Genomic DNA, 7634 nt, shown 5'->3' with positions numbered 1-7634 from the left:
AGCAAAATTGCAGACTGCAAACACATTACAGTATTTTTGTTTAAAAATAGTTAAAAGCCTGGCAATGCCTATCCTTGTGAAGTTATGTCATACTACTATAAAATGTTACGTAATTTTATACAGGTTTTTGGAAGGGGATGTGCAGTAAAAGGTCAGTAATCTTTAACTTAAGGGCATACATTTAGTGGAATTTCTGAAACTTATGCTCCATGTATTTGTGGTAAACGTGAAGCGAAAGCCACGCCCGATGTTTGTTCGCAGAGACGTTCCAGTCAACGTTTCCATCGGAGTTTCTTCGTTCTCCCAGGCCTCAATAGCTCCCAGACTCCCGGCAGCACTTTGAACGCAAGTTGAGCACGAAGACCAAAATGAGAGCTCGCTCCGAAGCGTGACGGCCGTTCACGTAACGGTGCCTCAAACATTTTTGCGAATTGCAGCCTCCGTCACCGTGGCTTGGCTTCGCGAACGAAGATTTAGGAAGGGGGTCTGCTCGCGTCTGCCGCAAGCTCGCCGGTGCCCGGCGATGCCGATGCGGGACGGGCAGGTCCGGCCACAGCGGCTGCAAGGGAGAGTCTGCGGTGATGTTGCTCGTAGACGTGGACGTGCCCTTCGACCTTGCGCAGTGGAGTTTTTAGATGGAGTGCAGTGTGAGCAGTACTGACCCCACCCTTTATACCTGGGGTTCATCTGCCATGGCCGAGGAAGCTGGGACGGTGACAGCGAGGTCCCCGGGTCGTAGGTGTCATATCGGAGTGTCCTCCTCCTAGACGGATGGCCCGACGGGGCAAACGAGCTTCATCTGCCCGGGTTTGGAGTTAGAGTTGTCCTTCCCTTAGGCTGGCTGTCAAGCGAGGCTAACGAGTCCGGCCTACCCATCCAGTTATACCGCCGGACGGTCGGTCGCGCCGTGACGTTGCAAGCTCCGTGAAAACGGGGGGGACCGACGAGAAGGTGTTGCAACAGATGCAGTAACGTAGGAGAGGCCATTTGCAGACGGTGGCTATGCGGCGATCGCTATGCCAGGAAGGAGAGGCGATGTATTGCTCGTGCACTTTCCCTAGGTGGGGGGATGTCTCGCCCAGACCTCCCCCCCAAAAGTGAAAAGCGCAACCTAGGCTGGTTCATAAATCACCTTAACATGATGGAATTCACAATACACTAGACATCACATATGGAGTAAGTCGTGTCACTTTACAAAATGCAGCAGTTACCTTTCCAGACTGTAATTTTCAAATCATCGCACTCTTAAGTGAACATTCTTTTGACAGCTTGGGTATACGGTATTCCTTCATAGCTCAGCTACGAGTGTGACGGATATGAGATGTTTTGTGATGAGGAGTTTAGGAGAAATTAGTTTCATTCCGGGGAAATTGGCCAGCACCCATTCTGGTGGCGTTCGTCTAACGGCAGATCATTTGAAAGGCTTATTAAAGCAGTGAAATGACCGCAACGGTCCTGGCGTCTGAGAGAGATATGCGAGTTGACTGAAGGGGGGGGTGGGGGGTCTTGCCCTTCATGGGACCTCTTTGGCTGACCTCCCTCTGTGCTGCTCCGGCAGTCGTCAGAGTCATCTGCTTACATTGGGACCAGGCTCATTTATCTCCCTGTTATGATTCCAAACCTCCTGCTTAGCGCTGATACAGCAGCTGAACTAGCTGGGTGGAGTGGGTGCTTTCGCCCTTGGTGCCCTGGGAGTTTGAAGAATGGTAGCATAAATTGCGAGATCTCGAGTTTAGCTTTCTTAAATATGATTTCTTCATTCCTATTTTCTTAACCCAGCACATTATGATTATGCCATGCAATTACGAGCATACTGTAACTGGGGTGTCACTAGGCAATATTAAAAAATAAATGGAGATAAGTGAACGTCTTCCCTCATGGTGTGATATGTCAGGTTTCTTTCCATTTTCATAGTGCATTGCTTTAGTAGAGGTGAGAGCAGAGAAAAACTCTGATTTCAGCATGAAGCTAATTGAACCACGTAGATGCTGCTGAGTCAGGGCTGTGAATGATGAACCGTCTTTGGGCACGATTTCTGCAAATACTTATTTATCTTTTCTATTACGGGCCACCGGAAGGACTGGGATAAGAGGCTCACGGGGCCGATCGAAGTGCCAAAACACTGTTTCTCCAATGGCCGCTTAAGGACGAAACCTACAAAACTGGTGTGTGAGAGCAGCCTGACTTTTACTACCACTGCTCTCCTTCGAGCTGAACGTGTCCAAGGAGGGTTTGCGCTCTTAAGCTGCCGGATACCCCAGTTTACTTCCTCATCGCTGATCGCCTGTCTCGGTCGCAGATTAGGAACAGTGTAAGGTTACCCAACGTCCGCAGCATGCGATGGCTTTTTGTGGTATGGTTTCAGTGGCGAGCAGGACTGAGGAGCTGCGTGTCAGGGGTGCGACGTCCCGAAACTCTCGTGCAGGAGGAGGTGTCTGTCTGCTGAAGGCCCGGGGAGCGGAGCAGACGGCCCGTACGCCGCGTTCGCCTCGGTGGTAAGGAAATTAAAGAAACAAACACAAAAGACATATGGGAAGCGAATTTGCTCATGAGCACAAAGCGGAACGAAATGAAACCTCACAGGGATGAGTTTGGCTATTTTTAACCAGTGTATTTTTCATAAAAGCCATTCCATAAGGTGTTTTCTTAAAGCAGGAAGATGCCATGTTCTCCTCACATAGATGACAAACCTACGTGTCCTGCTATCTCCCATACTCTTCCCACAGTAGACTTTGACACATCTACATCTTTTCCCACATCTCACGGTACTTTCCTTCATTTTTCACTGCACCACCATCACCTGACATATGCATCCTTTCAGCATCTAAATTTATCCACCCAGGAGTCAGAAGCTGAACCTGAAATTATTATTTATTCACTTATTTCACAGTTTTCTCCAACATAGAATAGTATGTTTGTCCATTAAGCTGCTCGCACTGATTTATCCCTTTATACAGACAGGTAATTTTTACTGTAGTAAATCAGGGTAGGTACCTTGCTCGAGGTATTACAGTGGGAGTGAGGATTCAGCCTGGGTCCTGCAGATTGCAAGGTGACAGCTCTTACCGCTGCACCTCCTGTTGCGTTCTGATGTGTGCTGGTCATTCTGTACAGATTTTATTTACAAACATAGAGGATCATAAAAACATGTCTTTTGGACTAAGAAGGAATGACATCAGCTTGGTTTCTGAGTTTTCTCTACATAACTGAGTCATCGGTGTAGTTTTATGCATTTAGGGTTAGGGGTTAGGGTTACAGGTTAAAATAAAAACGTTAAAAGGGTCGTGTGATGTTGATCTTGTTGTTCTGAAGGCACTGGTCGGCACAGAGACAGAACCCGTAGCACAAATCTCAAGCGCAGACCCAGACTGGGACAGAAATAAACGCATGTGGACCTGGAAATTTCACCAGCAGCGACCTGTAAGATCAGATGTATCAGATAAACTAATACTCAAACAGAGCAGTATGTGTTCACCCTGGAGGGCATCATATAAAAACGGAAGGGATTCCAATTTAGCCGTTTCAGAGCATTTCCCATGCGGAACCGACGGAAAGTGTATTTCATTCCACGCTTGACAATCGGTGCAGGAAGTGCATTGCTGACATTCAAGGTCATGCGCTTCTTGCTTTTTTTTATTAAAACACGTGACAATGGAGAGCAGGTTGAAGGAGAACAGGGTTTGGTCCCTTTATTTTGCAGCCGTTCCTCGGAACACCGGTGTCACCCGCCCGTGGCGGCAATTTGGTGTCATAATTTGCATCCTATTTTCATCTGATTTGATTTCATTTGGGTAGCATTTGCAATCATTTTTGCCGGTCATGCTCTCCTTATAATATGATATATTAAAACTGTATAGATCAAATGTCTGAAACTGCCTATCCCAAGCAGGGTCGCAGCAAGCCGGAGCCTAACCCGGCAACACAGGGCATATGGCTGGAAGGGGAGGGGACACACCCAGGAAGGGACGCCAGTCCGCCGCAAGGCGCCCCAAGCGGGATTCAAACCCCAGACCCGCCACACAGCTGGCACCATCCAAACCCACTGCACCACCCCACCCACATCCAAATGTATACCTTAAATGAGTTTTTATTTAATATTTTCTTTAAAAATTAAACTCATAGCCCTAGTGAATGTGCCTTAGAAGTAAATTTGCTGCAACTCCTACAACGGGTTAAACTGACGTTGTCAGTACATTTGTCCACAGTTTGGTTTCTGTGACATCTGGTGTGGTTTCAGAAGATAACTATTCAAATAGCGTAACCAGAAATACTTTCCACATGCTGGTAAAAATATTTCCAGCTCTTACTTTTCCACTCACTCACATGACAGCGGTATACAAAGCGAGTACATGATATGTAACTCCAGGGGAGTCTTTATTATTTCCTGAGTCTTCCAAGTGAGCAACATGGCTAAGGTTCTTACCACAGCGGATGTGGCAGAAAAACGAAAACCCCGCTCCTTAAAGATTTCCTGGAAATATATTTATGTTTATGGAGAAAAGGAAGAATGTGGCCGAGGAGACAAATGTAAACTTCAGCGCTCATTGAGCCATCAATTTGATTTCGCGCTCGAACCAGCCTTAAATATTGCGTTAACATGCTAATGCAGGTATGAACAGTGCTGACACGTTTATTCATAGAGAACAATAACGATATTATTCAGAACATTCTTCTTTATTTACGTGGAAAATCTGGAGATGGAATGGGATTTGTAGCGGTAATATTTTCCCACATGCGCTCTACGTAGCAGGTCTGGTGTTAGATATTGGTCACATGCAGCACTTTTATTATACTGCTGTTGCTGTCTGAGTCATTTGGACACAGAAAGGGGTAAGAGAAGGGGACCCAGGTCAAACTGCACCCCTGTACCACATGTGCCTCTTGGGGTGCTTGGCTCTGTCCATCTGTGGGATTTCCAGTGGTGTGAACTGCCACTCAGCAGGGGGTTCCTCATTAGAAAATCCTCTGGGGACAAAAAAATCTCATTTTGCTCAGATTTTATCCTCTCCACAGTTGCAGTCAGCTGGTATGGCAGTGTCAGCCGGGTAATTCTCCTCTCTTCACGCAGACGTCTCTGTTTCCCATACAAAGGGACGGGCCTGTCCCGCTTACGCATTATTGTCCTTGCAGATAATTGCAGCATTCAGAACCTCCACTGATGCTCAGTTAATTTGGGAGCTGCTCTATCTAGTAATAGACTGTAATTATTATCTGCATGGAGGCTGGCGTTTTCATCCATGGGAGAATGTATGCAATTGGGGGCAGCACGAGTGGGGTCAGCGGTGGCATGATGCCACCGGGCCGTGATGTATTGTTGGCCCGGGCTGTGACGTTCTCCAGAGGCGCATCCTGGAGCTACTCCCGGTGGCATGAAAACCAGGCCGCGCTTTTGCTTGAGCAAACGATTCCCAAAGGTCCGTCTCCTAATGGTTTGTCTCCTAACAGTTGGTTGGCGAAGCGGAAATGGAACTGAAAAAGTGGATTGGGGAATTAAGACGAGCTCATGGCATGGATTGGGAGGAAGTGACCCAGAGGAAGTCAGTTCTAGTTCCTGAATCCATCCCTGCAGTGCCAGTCCAACCGCGACTGTGGAAATATTCTACTTTTATGAAAAACGCAATAACGGGGGTAGGAGATATTTGAATGATGAAACTGGTGCCCAGAAATGGATGAGAACAATATCTGCTGTGTCTTGGCATAGCAAGCGAAGGACAATGCTTTTCATAGACCTAGGGCTGTGCGGTTAGTGTAAGGGTTAGGGAAAGGGTTAGGATAAAGGTTAGGGAGTTGGGAGTGAGTGTTAGGGTTAGGGTAAAGGTTAGGGGGTTAGGGTAAGGGTTAGGGTAAGGGTTAGGGTAAGGGTTAGGGTAAAAGTTAGGGAGTTAGGGTTATAGATGGAGTAAAGGTTAGTGTAAAGGTTAGAGAGTTAGGATTATGGTTAGAGTAAAGGTTAGGGATTGAGGGTTAGAGTTAGGAAGGTTGGGGTTAGGGCCATCTGTCAGTTCTTTCTACGTATTGTTTATTGCCTTCTAAGTAATTGCTAAAGTATCAAACTATATTACATTGACATTGTCCATGCATCTCATCACTTACTCACAAGCTTTCCGATAGTACTTCACCATGTTCTTAACCCTTGGCTCATTGTCTTGACATGCCTTCATGCCTTCATCTGTTCTCCAGTTAAATGCTGCATCGAGTCCAGTCCTAGACCGACTTGGTGTTAGAGCCGCAGCACAGAATTCACCCTGGACTGTCAGCATCTCATTGTCATCTTGTGACCGTATTCACTTTTTTGTCTGTTAATGAAATTCTAAGATATGGTTGACAAAGGTGTCAGATAGATAGATAGATAGGACTCTTACCTGTCTGATAACACACCAGTCTGGTACTGACGTACAGGGAAGTACATGTTCACTTTATAGGACTAAAAACAAGATACTGTTCAAGAACTTGAGCCTTTAAAAAGTGATTTTCACAAACCTAACTACAAATAGCTGTAGGAATGTACCCTCCCCATAATTTAGCTTCCTTACTCTCATTTCTTGTTCTACTTTAAAAAAAAAACATAAAAATGAAGGTTCTTGTTATGTCAGTAATGGCTGCGGTCACTAAAGGGTTAAGGCAATCGGGGAAAAATGAACCAGAAATGAAGCAGAAGAACCGGGTTCGATGTATGAAAGGAGAGTCCTCTGCGGGCACTGATGCCAATGACTGCTCTGCAACTCTGTGCTTTTATAGAATGTCAAGTGAGCAAAGTGAAGATCTGTGCAGGCTGATGATCCAAAGTGGCCAAAAATGACAGGTGGCTGGAGAATGGAGTGCGGAAGAGGGTACAGAGAGGGTCGTGGAAGCTCTGGTGACCAGGAGGAATGAGTCGCCGTCACCGGCAGAGATGACATGGACCGTTGGGGTGCGGTAGGACGTGACGCGAGTTGGCCTCAGGGACCAAGAAGTCTCATCTGCTTTTGTGTTTGTGTTCAGATGACCTTTCCTTCCCACTTAGTTTGATCTGACAGGTGAGAAACAGGACCGCCCCGGGTCCCAGGTGATTTCTTTCTCCAGTAGATGGACAAAAATGTTACTTGGCAACCTAGGTATAACTGAACCGACACCGCTATGTACAACTAGAGTGTCACAGAGGGCTGTAATACCTGAACGGACACAGGTGAAGACATAAACACATACGCACACGCACACACACACGTTCACTACCACAGGTGAAGGTGATCTGCTAATCCCAAGCACATCTTAAGACCCTGTACCAAGTTACAGCAGTGGTTAAGAAGAGGAGACCTACCTGCGGTAAGCTGCGGAATCTCATCGAAAAACTTCGCCTTACCCTGGCGCTTTACCTTGCTCCTCGCCCAATGTCATTTGACCTTTGGATCTCGACCGTCGCTCTTCGGACCGCGACCGCGACCCCTCGGATCTCGATCTTCGCATCAAAACCACGACTCTTCGAATCTCGACCCTCGCTCTTCGGACCACGACTACCCCCTCCCCCGGACTCGAACCCTGGCTTGCGAACGGCGACCTTCCGGATCACGCCCTGAACTCGACCCGGCTTCAGAAAAGACCTCGGCGCTTCGTTCTCAGACGTAACTCATGGAATTCATGGCAGAGCCTGGCTGGGA

The sequence above is a fragment of the Scleropages formosus genome, chromosome 11 (assembly GCF_900964775.1).
Source record: "Scleropages formosus chromosome 11, fSclFor1.1, whole genome shotgun sequence".
Classification (NCBI taxonomy): Eukaryota; Metazoa; Chordata; class Actinopteri; order Osteoglossiformes; family Osteoglossidae; genus Scleropages; species Scleropages formosus.
This window is presented reverse-complemented; position numbering follows the sequence as displayed.